Source organism: Rissa tridactyla, chromosome Z, assembly GCF_028500815.1.
Source record: "Rissa tridactyla isolate bRisTri1 chromosome Z, bRisTri1.patW.cur.20221130, whole genome shotgun sequence".
Lineage (NCBI taxonomy): Eukaryota > Metazoa > Chordata > Aves > Charadriiformes > Laridae > Rissa > Rissa tridactyla.
In genome coordinates, this window is record NC_071497.1 from 36561081 (window position 1) to 36578508 (window position 17428).

The window sequence follows — 17428 nt, forward strand, 5'->3', positions numbered from 1 at the left end:
TATTAATAATCTATAAACAGTTGGCTGATCACATGATTCTAGCTGTCTTCCTTGTTAATAGTTGTAAAGCCCAAAACAAATGGGTAGAGGCACATGGCAGAAAAGCAGCAGATAGTAAGATTTATAATTTTCAGAAAAGACTAAAGTAATACATGACTAAAGCATGCCAAGAACACACTAAGTACTAGTCTAACATTGCTTTCTCTGAAGTTGTCACTGTTGCACAGGGCTGTTATGGGACTGACAAAAAAAGAGACAATGATGCATAAAATAATATAATCCACAGAGTTAGTGAAGTTTGCTTAGAAGTATGGTGCAGTCCATGTGAAGAGATAACTAAAATTAGACAGGATAAATCCAAGCCAAAGTGCCATATTTCTTTCTTCACAGAAGTTTTCATAATTACTACATGAATGTGATTCTTGTTTTAGGCATATTCCAGTATAAAGCAGAAAGAGGCTAAATTTACAAAGATTTTCCAACTTTAATTATAGACCAATGAACCAAAAGGTTGTACGGTAAATTAATTCACAACCATGTGAATTCTTCTGTCTCGTATAAAGACTTTGTGACAAATAAAATAAATCATATTTAACTGTCACTGGGTGAAATTTCATCTTGGGCATGATACCTCTTCAGACTGTGACATAAAGCAACATTTTATGTTGTTGTTGAAATGTTGAAATGTTGAAAGCATTCCCATATTCTTTTTAATATATTGGGAATTTCACAAACTTGTTTAATGCCTGTAAATTGCCCTACAGCTACTTATCCTACAATAACATAGGTATATCAAAAGCAGCTGTGGTTTGAAATTTGTTTGTTTGACCAATCAATGCTATCTACCCAATTATCCTACTAGATCTTGTTCTAGAATATGATATCTTAACAAAACCATCATGCATGCACTTGTTTTTCCAACATATATAGAAAAACTACCATGATCACCAACATTTAAAGAGAAAGTAATATTTCATAATGAAGATGACGTTAGAAAACTATGTTTCATGGATTTGATTTACATCTATGAAATATTACTTGTTTAGTGCAAAGGAAAAATTAGGGTATTTCAAATAACAAAATAACAATATAACAATTTGGTACTCATTCTAAAATATATTTTCAATGCCTTAAATTATCATTACCCTTTATATCTCTTGCCATGCTGACCTTTATCCTTCTAGAGACAAACACCTAAAGGTGAAGCCCAGGTCTGTTTCTTCTATAGAAAGAAATTATGAAAATTAATAACTAGATATAGCAAAAGATTAAATACTCCTTGAAGTATTTGTATTGCCTGTAGTTTCACTGCACAATACTGTACTGATGCAGTGATCTCAGCATTAAAGCAGCATTAAAATACCAGTCTAAAGACAGCCACAGTTTGCCAGATATCTGTAGACAACTCCAGTAACTTCAACAAGATATGTTTCCTATCTGCCAAGATAACACAGCAATAAAAAAATCCTAACATTAAGGCAAATTAGTTACCAGACAATCTTAATTTACAGTCACTATTATGACTTTTCTCTTTAATGCAAAATTAGCTGAAAAATTTTTACAAGCACAAACCCTGTATCACTGATAAAAATTCTAAGAGTCCTGGTAGTCTGTCATTCACACAGGTTTTCTCTGTTGTTGAGCCCATTCATAGATCCTGATTTTATCCCATTGGATTCTAAATACTCAGGGCTGGCAAAGCAGGATCATCCATAGACTTGTCTGTTCAAGACTGCATTAAGTTATAATCTTTAAGGACAAACCAGAAAGTTCTCTACAACAGGTCTGACATGGTGAGATAAAGAAACCTGCCAGGAAACTCCTAAGTTCTCTCTTTCACCCTTTTGGGGTGGTTACCTGATCTTTTCATTGTTTGTCCTTCCCTTCTTCTCAATACAGGTACACCACAGTTGTCTCTACATTTGAGATAACAGGTTTACACATCCATATTGGCATGGAGAAATTATTTCATGTCATAATTGCAATGGTAAAAAACACCCCAAAATATAGGTCATCTGAGACAGGACTTTTTTTCCTGGATGATTTTTCTAGTCATGCTGGTATTGCTTCTCATCTTCCTGAATAAGCCAATCATCATCTTTTTCCTGGCACACTCATTTCCCACCCACCTGCTCCTCTAGCTCCAGGAATGGTGTCCTTCAATTATTTATACAGAGACAGATTTGCCACTTACTTTCTCTCAAACCTTCATCTCTCATTCCCCTGCAGTGTCACGGGTCTTTCCAGTTCCTAAAGCCTGAATACTGAGTTAGAAAGCCCTAGCGAAAATGTAGTGCAGATTACCAGTCCAGAAGATGCGCTGACAGACAGTATGGGGAAGAGGAAGTGAAAGCCTCCTCTGGACTGCATTTTGACCACAGAAACATGTCCCTCATGACAAACCGTGAGGGAAGAAGTGCCTCAGCCTTCCAATACCTACACCGTGGTTTCTTTCTGGGCACTCTGAGCCATACTACTAGTCTCTCTAAATTCAGACATCAAAGAAACCCAAGCCATAGCAGGGCACAGATTTGCAAGTCCGCATCTTATCCAGTAGAAGGAATGGGGAATGCTATTATGTACAAAGATAATAAATGCTGTTTCAGTCACTATTCACAGGGCAACACTTCTGACTAACAGAGAAGATTGCTTAAGCCTGTGAAAGTTGATTAGGAAGTTTTCCTCTCTGCCCCAATCACACTGCTCACCAATCAGCCCCTAAAACAACATAGTTTGTAGCCTACTCTTCAAAAGCAAGCAAAAATCTGTGAAGTTTACCCTGAAACAAACATCACGCTGTATACACTGCAGCAGTTCAGAAGCTTATTAGCAGTGTCTCATACACCTGTGCAGCAAGGGCAGGGCAGAATCTGGAGGACACAAGCATTTGTATCCTGTTAACCTGAGATGCAAGCATGGATTAATGATGTTCTTAACATCCTTTGCAGACAACATCAAGTTTGGCAGGAGTGTTGATCTGCTTGCAGGTAGGAAGGCTCTGCAGCAGGATCTGGACGGGCTGGATTGATGGGCCGAGGCCAATGGCATGAGGTTCAACAAGGCCAAGTGCTGGGTCCTGCACTTGGGCCACAACAACCCCATGCAGCACTACAGGCTTGGGGAAGAGTGGCTGGAGACCTGCCTGGCAGAAAAGGACCTGGGTGTGTTGGTCAACAGCCGCTGAATATGAGCCAGCAGCATGCCCAGGTAGCCAAGAAGGCAAACAGCGTGGTGGATTGTATCAGAAATAGTATGGCCAGCAGGACTAGGGAAGTGATCCTCCCACTGTGTTCAGCACTAGTGAGGCCCCACCTTGAATTGTATGTTCAGTTTTGGGCCCCTCATTATAAGAGGTAATAAAGCACGTTCAAAGAAGGGCAAAGAAGCTGGTGAAGGGTCTAGAGCACAAGTTTTGTGAGAAGCAACTGAGGGAACTAGGGTTGTGTAGTCTTGAGAAAAGCAGGCTGAGGGGAGACCATATTACTCCCTACAACGACCTGAAAGGAGACTGTAGCAAGGTGGGGGTTGGTCTCTTCTCCCAAGTAAGAAGTGATAGAAGAAGAGGAAATGGCCTTAAGTTGTGTCAGGAGAGGTTTAGGATGGATATTAGGAGAAATTTTTTCACTGAAAGGGTTGTCAAGCACTGGAACAGGCTGCCCAGGGAAGTGGTTGAATCACCACCCTGGAGGTATTTAAAAGACAGGTAGATGTGGCACTTAGGGACATGGTGTGGTGGTAGACTTGGCAGTGTTAGGTTAACAGTTGGCCTCATGATCTTTTCCAACCTAAATGATTCTATTGTATGATTCTGCATGCTCTCCCACTACTTGCTTCAGTCCTCAGCTTCAGTAGTTAGACATTCATTACACCACTTGGCAACAGAAGTTCAAATGACTTTTCCAATGCATCAATTCCTTGTAACTCGCTGGCTGTCCCCCAACTCAAGTGGTTGTCTTCTGAGAAGTTCCGACTGTCATTGTTTCAGCGCAGCAGGCTCTGCCGCCTCTAGCCACTGCCTGTTCCAAGTCCTGGTTGGAAAGCCCCATCGAGTAGCATCCTCACTGCACACAAGTATCACATCCTCCCCCCTTACTGCCCACTGGCTTATCATCCACCCAGTACTTCAAGAAGACTGGTGACTGTGCAAGAGTTTGCACTGCCCTCAGCAAAACTCTCAGCCGCCAGCCCTTTATAAAAGGTCCCTAAAACAATCCTATAGACTGGAAATCTACTTGTAAGACACATTTACATCAGCATCAAAAGCCCATCTCACCACTTCTCATGCATGCCAATGAATGATGTGTGACAAGTTGCTTCTCTCTTGTCCCAGAGAGAAGTACATCCCCATCTGCATATGCTCAGTCTCATTTTCCTGCTTATACGCAGAGCTTTTTCTACCTTGAAACCACTGTCTGCCATCAGTTATAACACTTGCTTATGAATATCAAATGATTCTCAGATACACTGCAGGTAACACGTTCAGCATACACGCAAAATGTAATCTTCTCCTGGTCCCCTTTAGAAGATATTATTATGAAATACAGCAAAATACCATCCGAAGGCAGCACTCAGCTAAAGCTACGGGATCACTTACTGGAGTAGGTGCTGTCTGTCCCGATCACTACCCAACATTTAAAGAGCTGTACAACTGTAGTAACAGCGCTTGCAGCAAGACTGTGATGAGGCAATGTCCAACGCTCAAGGAGCAGTAAGGGAGAAAAGGCTTTCTTGCTGGAGTCCATCTGGATTTTAGATGCCTAAAAAGATTGGAAATGCACAAGCAGAAGAGAGGCAATCTTTTTCTCACAGTTACAGGAGGCAGAGAACATGTAATCAACCCAACAGTAAAGCAGACTCCATTATTCATGGGTCTCTCACACTTTATATCTAGCTCCAGCAGCAGACGTTGTGACTATTTTCTCCAGCAGAAGCACCTTTTCTTGGAAGACAAGAAAAGGTAAGGGTAAGGGCAGCCTTCCTTGGACTAGACAAACATGCACATGTTAAGTGCAGTAAAGCTTTAGCTAATTACAGAGTTTTAAAGTATGCAGCTGCTTGTTTACAATTAGAATATGTTTTAAGATCATTAAAAAGCAAGTCCCTTTGTAGCAGGCCAACATCAATGAAACTGATCCATAGCCATCTATAAATATTTATTTCTGTCTGCAAAATTGCTTTTGAGGTATTTAGATCCTTGCTTGAAAACAAAAAATTTGTCTTTAAACCCCTGAAGATGATTGGTTTTGGAATGTGAACACTGGCAAATATCAGCTGAAACCCATGTTGTTTAAGAACATTAACTCTAGGCATTAGAAATGTTAATGCACTTGGGAACTTTCAGGAATCTTTCCACTAGATTTAGTGCTTCCAGGTGCACAGATCTTGTCATGGCCCTTTTTTAGTTACCTCTTCCATTAAGAATAAGAAACCCTACATCACTGTGAATGTACATGGGGACTTATAAAACACAGGAGAACACAGGTTCTACTCCAAAAACCTAACACTTAACAAAACAAATTGAGTACAGGATTATAGCACCTACTTTCTCTATTAGAGGTGATGGATCCTACTAAATATATGCATTCACATAGGTTAAAAAAAAAAAAGAAATCAGAAAAAGCAGCTTATCTTACTGTTTTTTCCTGTTTCCACACCACCCACACAACAACAGAAAAAATCTCCAACACACAGAGCTGACCTAAAGCCAATCTCAGCAGCAAACACAGGACCACCACCCCTGCAGGAGGGAAGCACAATTTCGCAGCTTGTGTGCACAATATCCTTTCTTTCTGTGACAACAGTTTCTAGGGATAAGGATTTGCAGCAAGAAGGTCTTGGTCCACTGTCAAGTTTTGGCTTCTGCAGCAGTAGTTTGCAGCACTGTAACATGCAGTGGCTGTATGTAAACTGTCCTAGCTTCGGCCTAAAGATGATGCATTACAGTGACCCCAGGATTTCGTGCCTCTAAGGCATGTTCTACATTTTTAACCAGTTATGTTTATCTTCCAGGTGCAGATTGTGACTTTATAAATTCACAGTTGGAAGATCTAAAAGAAAATGAGTCAAAAAACTGTGACTCATTGCAAGCAGTGAAATTAATGGACAAGGCATATAGAGGCCAAACTCAAGAGAACAACTTTGGGATATAGCTTAGATACTAATGGTAATTTCCCCAGGGCCAAGATGATCTGGGAATTTTACAAAATCATTCAATTGAGTAATTAATCTCTTTCATTTAGGGGAGGAAAAGCTAATCTCAACAAATGTAATAGGCTTCAGGACCTTTTCTAAAGCTGCTTCAGAAGTTTGGCTACTGCATTTGAACATTTGCAAAGCCTTACTGAATGGTTGCTTCAGTCTTTTGCAATTCTTGAATGCAAAAACCTATGTGATTGAAAGGAGTGCCACACTAATTTATAGCTTTTTATTTGTTTCTTAACCTCTCCCAAAGCCAAGAGAAAAAAATACAGGTTTATTGCCTCCCTCCTCCAGGGAGGATGAAAAAGGTGAGAATGTCTGAAAAGGGCTGATATTTCTGGTGTATGCTTACTGAGATTTATCATTCATATTCTGGTAGTATCAAGAAGTACCAATCAGAACCAGAGGTACTTTTGGTAGATCTTTAGGCTCAAACTACAAGGGCAGCCATATAGAGATGTCTACCTCAAATCTACTAGACCAGTAGCACTGATATTCACAAAGTCCATGTTCATCTGCTTTCTCCCTCCCTGTTTAACTGAATCCCCCATTTAGAGCTTTTATCTTGCTTCACTCTGACATCTGCAATACACACATTTTCAATTGCTCGTGATTTCCTTCACTGCCCCGGGTAAACCACTGTTACAGAGCATTCTCTCTGTTCTTCCTGGAAGAAAAGAGACCATATCATGAATACTGTGTGCAGTTCGGACAAAAGGGAACATGTGAACAACAACTTTAAAAAGTCAACAATGATGAACAAAGGCACAGACTTGCTTCTGTCCAAGAAGAAAGTAAAAAGCTGGTGGGGATAAGCAAAGGCCAGTAAAAAAAGGTGAATTTTCCCTATTCTACATAATACAGAACCCTAAGGGCATCAAATTAAAGTACAAAGTGTTAAGTTTTAAAAGGGTTTTTAAATTGTTTATTAGAGGTACTTTACCACCTACCTAACAGACTTACAGTAAACTGAAGAATTCACTGCTGCAAAATGTTGTGGATAACAAAGACGTATTAAAATCCACAAGGAAACTGGACAAATCCATTGGTGAAGTATAAAATGTTTAAATAGAGTCAAAAAGCCCCAAACCATACTATTTCTAGACCATAAAGTCTTTCAGCCTCAGACTGCTAGAAAAGCATATTGAGGAAGTATCATCACACTCTTCCCTGCCTTTCTTAACTTTTTCATAAGGACTAGATGCTTTCAGGAACTCAGTACACAGGCAGCTGAACAGCCTATTCCAATACTTGGAACTATAAATCTATCTTCAAAAGTTTAAAGTTTTACAGTCTTCTTGGCTGAAGAAATGGCACTAGAAAATAAAAATCTCAAGGAGGATGGAAGAAAGACGACCTTACACATCAAGTTCTTAGATTCATTCAGGGTACCTAGACAATTTGTTTAGAAAAGGTTAATTAATGCAGTTTTCCAAAAAAGTTGGGCAAGATTGCTGGACAGAAGACACTCTGAAGAGCTGCTGAAATATTCAAAGAAAATATTTATAGGAGTGAGCAGCAGAAAACAATGAGATCACAAATTGTCTACTTGAAAATAAAGCAAGGCCCATGCAGTCTGGTTCATATTTACGTCAGAGGCATGAGAGCATTGAGGTCAAGTTGGTTTTATTCACATCTTTTCATAAGAAGAACAAGTTATGTACATATACAAATCTGTACTTGTGAAGCATCCTTTCAGAGAAACAGGCACAACGCACAGAGATCAGAACATTTAATTTTTTCTGTCACTGTTCTTTTCCGTTTAATGCCTGCTAGATTCCCTACAGGATTAGATTCAGTCCTCTGCAAGACTACTAATTGTTTTTCTCTGAGCACCTGTAATTCACACTTATTTGTTGCAACACATGCAGAAGTTAAGTCTTATTAGCTAGCTAAGGGCGTGGATCTATTGAGTGTGACAGAATTGAGCAGCAGCTTACATGGGTTTGTAAACGCCATCATGACAATTAACATCAGAACCTGGTAATGATAGTGTTGTAATAATCCCGTGTATTTGTTTCACTACCCAAAATTTCCGGATAGGGAGCCTAAGACCAGGGCAAAAGACTCAAACTTCATTCCTTACTTAAGCGCACTTCTGTGTGACTTGCTGGCTGCAGACCAGTTAGTATGTACGCCAGCACCTCAGCAGTGTGGATGAGGAGGGCAAACCGATCTAAGTTGCAAGCCAGCATCACCATACAGACAAGTCCAGAGAAAGAAAGCCTAGATCATCTACACCCTGTAAAATCAACACCCTTTGTCTCTGCCCACAAAAAGTTTTGCCTGTTCCATGAGGGCAGAGAGAAGAGGTAACATACTTCTTATTCTCCCTCATTTTGCATTTCTGTCAAAACACAGGAGTCAGTAATTGCATGATTCATTAGTGAGCCAGACCTGCCTCGACAGAAAGCAGGCGGATCCACTGCAGTACTCTCCCTGCCTAATTCCCTCTGGGGGAGAGGAAAATCTCTAATATATTCTCTGTCTCCTATTGATCTGGTCCCAAAAGAAGCTGCAGAGCGTTGGGTTGAATTTATATCTTCCTAGATAAATTATAATGGATATTACGCAGTACTAGGGACACCTTGCAGAGCTGTGCAAATTACTGTGACTTTTACAGCCTTATTTTTTATAGTTGGATGTCAAGAATAGTAACAATATAGTATAGAAATATGAAAATTATAATTAAAATTTGCAGGTGATGATTTGCCCACAAATGCAGCTATGGTGCACATAAAAGTTCTATTAGGTTAATTGCAGGTGTATTGCTCCACCTACATGAAACACAAATACTGTAATTCCTTCACTTTAAAAATGCATGAAAGATGTGTCCATTATTAGTCCTGAAAACAAAGTCCTAAAAAAGTCTTTCTCTTTGTGCCTTTATTAACACATTTGAAAGACAACACGAGGATGTCACTTCAAGAGGGCAGACATTAGTTCTCAATCAGAAATCAAGAGAATCACTCACTCTCTTCAACATTTGCTTTCTTAATCTTGTCCATGCAAAAACACTTCTTTGAAGTTCAAATTCTTCCACAGGTGTGGAGACATCAGTGCAGATCAGATTACCTCTGCACTCTGTCCCATGAAATAAGGATGTCCAGGAGCCAGAAAGAAGAATTAGGGCTTCTTACACATATTGAGCAACTCTCACCTTCAATGAGGAACTACAGCAAGCACAAGTATTTCTCCATTATTATGCTCTTTAACCAATATTTTAATTTCATTTCCCTCCTTCCCAGCCCCTAAAAATGTTGCTTTCTGTATTTCCCTCTGTGGTTGAACAATATGGACAATTATGAAAGACACCTGGTAATTTCAAACAGCTGAGGGCACAAGAGCTAATTCTGAAGTTGCTTCATGTGTCAAAAGAAAATAAGAATTATTCTTTTATGTATACACTTTTCAAAAGGTTTGTCTTCATTTAGAGATTAGCCCCAATGAGCTACGAAAATATTAAGAATCAAGCTTGATTTAACACCTTTCTTTCCTATTGAACTTTAACTTTATTACTGCATCTGGCAGTTGAGACACTTTTCACTTATTTGTGGTTTGACCCCATCATAATCAGGCAAACTAGTGATCTAGAACAAATTCTGACAGGCAAGACATAATCTCAAGATGTACAGTATATTACATTATTGCTCCACAAGGCAAAGAAGGAAAAAAGGCTAAGCAACATGTTCTTAAATACTGCCAAAACGCTAGAAAAAACGTTCACAAGGATTGAGCTAACCAAAGAAATCTGTGTAGTGTTAGCACTATAGATCTACTCAGAAGTTCCTAGAGATCTTTCTTGGAAAATAAAATTTTCTTTTTCCTTTTTAAGCGTAACAGTTCCTGAGGTAAAATCACTCTGACATTTAGAACTTCAGTCCAGTGAGAAATGTGTTTCATTTTAAGTGCAGTTCATCTAAAGGCTACCCTCAACTTAGGAAGTACACACCTAGTTGGATCAGGACCTGCACACCGATGCCACAAGGCACAGCCACCTGAAACCTCATAGTAGCTGTCCTCAACAGAAAGCAGAGTTCACCAGTTTTTCCAGATCTCAGAAAGAAAAAGATCAATTAAAGAATCTTCATCTTCAATAAGGGAAGTAAGAACAGATGGGGCTTGACAAAAATCAAAGATAACCAAAGCTATTTAACTGAAAAAAGTGAATTAAGTAAGTTAGAGAATTGCCCAGATGCACTCACTATGACTGGTCTTGCATAGAAAATATTTTGCAAGGAATTAAAGCTTCAATCTAACCTGAACACTAGCACTAATTTACCAGTAGTCATCTTTTCAGAAAGTGAATGAGTTTCCAGGAAACAAACAGGTATTAATTATGGCAACATGTACAGACCGATAGATACTATCACCCTCTGGTGCTGCACACTGTACAAATGTATGAAGTGAGACAGCCCCAGCTCACATAGAGCTAAGAACCTCAACATGTTTTACAAAAAGGATAGTGGAAATTACTCAAATCACATAGAAAACAAAAGGAGAATATTAATTTAATTCTAGTTTATCCAGCCACACGCCCTGTCCCATCAGACAACAGTGCCTCTGTCCTGGCTCTTTTCAGATTGAAGTTTTCACTTTCTTGAAAACAAAACCAACACAAGGAACCAGGAACTTGATGCCATTTTTCCCCCCTCCCCTTCTGCCATCACCCAAAAGATAACTCATTCAATGACGGACAAAGTGACAATGAGTATTCAAAATGATGAAAGAGCCTATGAAGAACATGCGGTTTATGAATAGCCCAACTATCCGCAGTGCACCGACATCATGAAAACATTATGGATTCAACAGTAAAATCTGTTCATGAACAACTAGAGAACAGAAGAAAAATGAGAGGCTACAATTTGTGATCTGCACTTTGCTTTAGCAATAATATGTTGTTTAGTGGGTCTTAATGCTCATATCATACTCCAGTATTTCCAGTTTTTACAAAAATAGGAAATTACACAGGCTTATATGACATGTATTATTTTACCTCAGGCAAAGGTAGCAGTATGGTTCCACCCCAGCCTTAGGCATTTAAAATATTGGAAGTAATAGTCATGCACTCCCCTCCTGGTATGTTTTCTGACTTCCTCTTAGGCACTGGCTCTGTGTGGTAAGCCGATGCAGGAAGCGAACCCATGAAAAATATTTATATTTTAGTGGTAGCAGTAGTACGAATTTTAGCCTAGTCACCGCCCAGTTCATCACGCAATGGAACCAGTGTGGGTGCTGGCACAGGAAGAGGGACCAGAAAGCACAGAGGGCCAGGTGAGAAATGTGACAGTCCAGACATGAACAGGCTAAAACTGCTCTGGATTTGTACTCTTACCTGTACCAGCACAACTGAAAATGTGACTGGCATGGGGCACATGAGCTGTTGGTTTTGGCCAACAAATCCCATAGCTGTACCTCTAGAGGTCCTGTGATTTTCCCAAAGTAACATAAAAAATTTGAGCAAAAGTCAGAACGGACATCCTACTGCCTGGACACTAGCTCATTACACCTTTTTTTTTTTAAAAAAAAAAAACCAACAACAAAACAAAAAAAAACCCAAAAAACTGCCAAAACCAAAAATACCACAAAAACCAAAAAACAAAAACAAGACTCAAACATCCCTCAGTTTCTTTGCATGATTCTTTTGCTTAAAAGACTAATGCATTCATCAGTGCGCCTCCAGACACTAAGTTGCACGCTGGAAAGGTCAGTGGACTATGGACATGACAGATCCACAAAGAAATGAGTGTTAATGGAACACAAACACTGCTGTCTTGGAAAATACCTGGAAGAAACATACATGATTGTAGGACTGAAAATTAGAAAACAAATAGAATACTTCCAACAACTGTGATATTACAAACTGAATTCCAAAGCGTTTCCTCTTGAGTTTCCCAAATCTCATACAAATCACTATCACGTGAAGATGCCCAACATCTTTCTTGAACTTTCTTAGATTTGACTGGGCAATGTTTTAGCTCCCCGTTAAAGAACATTTGTCTATGGGAACACTTAAAACACAAGCTGCAGTTTCAATGAAAACTTTTTTGGCTTCCAGTAACAAAAACAAAGCCCAGGAAGCCCTATTATTCTGCCACTCCGGTTGTGGTTTGGCCTCAGATGACAACAAAGAACCATGTGCCACTCACTCCAGCTTTCCCAATACAGGAAGAATCAGAAGAAAAAGGCAGAACTCGTGGGTTGAGGCAAAGGCAGTTTAACAGAACAGCAAAGGGAACAGGAAAACAACAACAATAACACGGACAGAGGAATATACAAACACAATTATGGAACCACCACTCACCGACTGGACCCTGGACGCCCCAGCCAGCTCCAAGACTTCCTGCCCTCTGCCCCAGCCACTCAGGGTGGGCATGGCTCCATGGGATGGAACACCTGTGTTCCTGCCGAAGCCCAGGGAGAATTAACCCTATCCCTGCCAGAACCAGGACTTCTTTTCCAGAAAGCCAACCTTACCTTGTCGCTTTCTGTGCTGCAACACTATGTCAGAGGAAGCAAGAACATCACCCCTTGCCTGAATTTCTCACATTTCTGACTGATGTTTCTCAAAAATAAGTCACACCCCTACCTTTGACTGGAGGATCACAAAGCAGATGTAGTCTCATTGAATAGATGTGTGAGACTAACACAAGAAGTGATCCCTAAAGTGCTTGTGTTCTGAGTAAGTATTCATTTCTCTGTGTGTGAAAAAGCTGGTGGATATAAAGATGCACCTTAAAATCTCATTAATTTGAGTAGAACCAGGTTGACGTTAAGAAGAATCACCCCTCAACGTAATTATCCAACATCCTTTACTTTCTTTTGCAGAATTCTCTTGCTTAAAAGACGCTCATTTAAATTTTGTGTTACTTAATTGGATATCATGCAACTTTTAGTGAAACACCAAATTTTCATAAATTGGAAAAATGTGGAACAGTTTACAAAAAAGGAGTACAATTTTAAAAAAGAAAATTCTAAACACCCATTTAGAACTCAATTTATGCATACGTACAGGAGACACATACAATCTTAGTAAGATATTCTATTATTTATGGCCATTTTAGGGTGTTCCATGTTAAGAGGATTTGAAACAATTTAAAGTAAGCATCACTATAAGTTGGATTACTACATGGTGTCAAAAAAACAACAGCAGCAGCCAAAAAAAAGATATTACTTTTGGATTTGTTCTCCTAATGGAGAGCAAAAAGACTATCTTCACAGAAGAGAGGTATGTAAAGGACAATGAAATTAAACTCTCATATTTATTATAATAATAATGCACTGAAAGGAAGGTCTGACAGTTCTGATAAGTGAGTCATGATAACACTTAGCCCCTTAGTTATATAACCAAATTAAATTCTACCTATCCTAACCACTTGTTCCCATTTTACAAATGCTCAGTTTAAAGGCACAAACTAATTATAGAACTCAGTTTAAGGTTATCACTTGTCTGGAAAGGATGCAAAATTTTTCTTAGAGGAAAGCTAGGATGTGAGCTGAAATTACTTTCTGTCAGTGGTCACGCTGTCTCTGTTTCTGATGCTGAGATAATGATACTCAGTCTTACAAAGGGACAATAGTTCGGAGCTAACAAAACAATAGTTTGGGCATCAAATATATTTTGCACAATAAACACAATTCTTTCTTACATTGCAAGCCAGATGGACTGCTTCAACGGCTTAACCAACAGAAGGAAACAATACCAAAAAATATTTGGAGAAGTCCAGTATATATTGTTTGCAGCACTGGATCACAAAACCAAGGCAGTTCATTACAGTCAGTTCAGCACAGGCAGACACCGTGGTCCATGGAGCCCTTATGCCAAGAACTATTCAAGGCTTACAGCACACCCCAGTCAAATACCATGTTAGAGGATGAGACCAGCTTTTAACAGTGAATTTCAGCCGCAGGATGGTAGGAGTACAGCTGAAATACGGATAAACAAATGATAGTCTCATTCCCGTAACACTGAAGCTTGTCTCTTTATTTTGCTTATTTCCACCTTGGCAATTGCACTATGTATGAGCAATCAAGAATCAGCTGTGTTTCCTGTTTATTGATTAATTTTCAGGAAATACTATGAACAAATTTTCATATTAGAACCATACAGTAAACCTTGGCTTCAATGTTTTATTCATCACCATTGCCTAGCACTTTCACTTGTGTCTGTAGGAAAGCATCAGTCACGGTCTATCATACAGACCATAAGAAAGAATATTTCCCTAAATTATGAGGTTCCTTCATTTCTGCCAGCATAACAAGGGGATAAATTCTTTCCCAGATTAGAAAATATAGCTGCCATCAGTCTTGCTTGGAGAATCTCAGTCACAGTCTTTTTCCTCACTACCACTGGGCTTCATTTACAGAAACTTACTATCAGAAAGTTGCTGTCAAAACAAGTGACAGTAACCCACAGATAACACACAGAAACTGTGCAAGATGCAGTGCAGCTCCTCTATTAGGCACAATGCAGAATGAGCTTCCCAAAAGCAACAAATACCGTGGGAAAGGATGTTAAAATTATTTGAGAGCATTTTGCAACCTTCTGATTCTCTGCTATTCTCCAGGGACTAACATAAGGACTTTTCATAAATTAGACAGTTGTTATTCTCAAAATCACAGCAGCACCCCCAAGCTGCTCTAACTGCAGATTGTCAGATCAGAGTGCAGCCTGCTTTTGACATACCTTCCCAACTCCCAATCCCACTTCTGGCTCACCCCAAATATTGCTAGATGGGATCCCCCCATAAACTGCCTTACAAGTATATCTGACAGTCTGACACAGTCTCCTTCATGCTGCCCTGGGCCTTCTGATCAGCACATTCAAGCCCGGAAGAAGCTACTCTTTCTTTCCATACTTTTTTAGCAACTACACCCCTGAATAGATGGTCAAAAATAATTCACCTATATCAAACAGAGTGGCAAACTTTATCTCTGACACTGCGTCACCAATGGTGGCAGACAGGTCAAGAACAGAAGCATTGATTAAATATTCACTCTAATGATCAGATATATAGGGAAATGTATACTAATATACTTCTTTACATATAGCTAACCAAAACCTTTCAGTAGGCTCAGCAATCTGATCACCGTCTTTGAAATACTCCAAACTAATTACAATTACATAAAAACACATTAGCAGTGAAACACGTAGCATTACATCACGTGCCTAGCTTTCATAGTAATACCTGATACTTTGGTGGATATGGATACATCAGCGTTCACATTAAAAGCAGCAAAAAAATAAATAGAAGATAATCTATAGCTTTCTTGTGTGTCTAAGAGTCCTATTTACTATAGCTATCTGCTGCTTTCTGGAAAAAGCAGCAATAGCTGTAATATGTGAAATGCTTTTAACCCTGCTAACAGCTTCTTTTTTGCAAGTGCTCTAACTTCCACTTAGAAGCAAGACAAAGCTCTTATTAAGGTAATTGTCTGCTTTCTAATCTCAAGTAGTGCTCTGCTCATTTTCCTGACAGGATCTGGTGTTAATACAGTGCTGGTTATTTTCATTTATTAGCTGGGTTCTGAGTATCTTACAAAGAATTCTTGTAAGTTCAAATTGCTTCTTACCTATAAGTGCACATTTTTTTTGACACTCCTACAAATCTATCCTCATGAAAAGCTGGAAACAGGATACAAAGGGGGAGTGAATCCCGTTTTCCCACAGAGGCACTCTGCTGTATCTGAAGACAAAACTTATGAATCTGCTAATAGCTTAGTATCAAAATTACCTAAGTGAAGATAAGAAAAAGTATTTTGTATTTTAAAAGACAAACTGAATGCAAAGACCATCCAAAGACTGCCTAGTGAAAAACTGATTCCTGAATTTCTCAGTCAGTGATAAGAGCTCGCCAAAAATACTTCCACTATAAAATAATTTTAGTCAGCTGGGCTACTCCAAAATCCATTTCCTGTAAGAGAGTAAGGCTTGATATAGCCTTAGCTCCTGTTTGATTCAGAGCATACCTAAAAGAACAGCAAGCAGTGTCAGTAGTCTGGCTCAGGTCCACATCACTGGGGGAAGAAAAGGGAGTCCAGTATCTTTAAGTATTTACATATGAACACTTGAAACCACTGTAGCTCTGAGGAAGTCAGTGTTTCTCAGAAATGAGACAGAAATGAGCAACAATATGGAAACTCACACATTCCATAAAGATGTGAAACAGAGCTGTGGCTTTCTGACTGAATTTTTCATGGGAGAGAACACAGAAGTTTGAGCAATCCTTCTTCTGGTCACCATACAGAGGTAATGCCTCTCATGACTCTCCTCTTTCCTGGATTGCCAGGCATCTCAAGGCTGCATTGGATTTCCCTAGGGATCTATGCCTTCATAATGTATTTAGAGGTTCTAGGTAAATGAAAAGTGACTGTTCACAAATTCATTTTCCGCTTTCCATCTCTTGTCCATATCTCTTCTCTGTGAAAACATAAACTTAGCTGCAGCTGAACACTAATTTTCCCTATTATAGTGGTCAAAAGCATCAAAGCTAAACCAGTGATTTTTTTGTTATTCTGCAGCTCGCATTTAATCAATCTAATCTAAAGTAGAAATACAAAGAAGAAAATACAACCATTTTATATTTGCATGTCATTAAACACCTTATTACAGATTATATTCTTTAGTCACAGACAGTACTTAAAATACATTCACTTCCTGCTATTGCTATTACAAAGACAAGAAATCTCAGACTTTACACTGTTCCAGCTAAGGCAATCACAGCCCAGATGTACTGAGCAAAATGTTGGGAATATGACTCTGCTAACATTTTTGCTAATTATGACTCATGTTCTATTCAGTCTTGTTTACTTTTCACATATATTAATTCAAGGATTGAACTCTGCTCCCACAAATGCTCATAGAAGGCTGATCTTTGGTTTATGGGTGAAATAAAATCAAGCATACATCTAACTTAACCTGTGAAAAAAACTGCACTTAACTACTGAAGTCCAGTCACCAACTTGCATATTCCAACCACGAAAAGCAAGCACAACACTGTACATTTTCAGTTGGCCAATCATGAAGCACAGGTAGGAAACTGGAGTTCCTCCCAGCAAGTAACACAGAATCGTAGAATAGGTTGCATTAGAAGGGACCTTAACAAAAGGGACCTAGTTCAACCCCCCTGCCCTGGCAAGGAACATCTTTCATTAGATCAGGTCACTCAAAGACCCATCCAACATGGCCTTGAATACTTCTAGGGTTGGGGCACCCAGTTCTTTGGGTAAC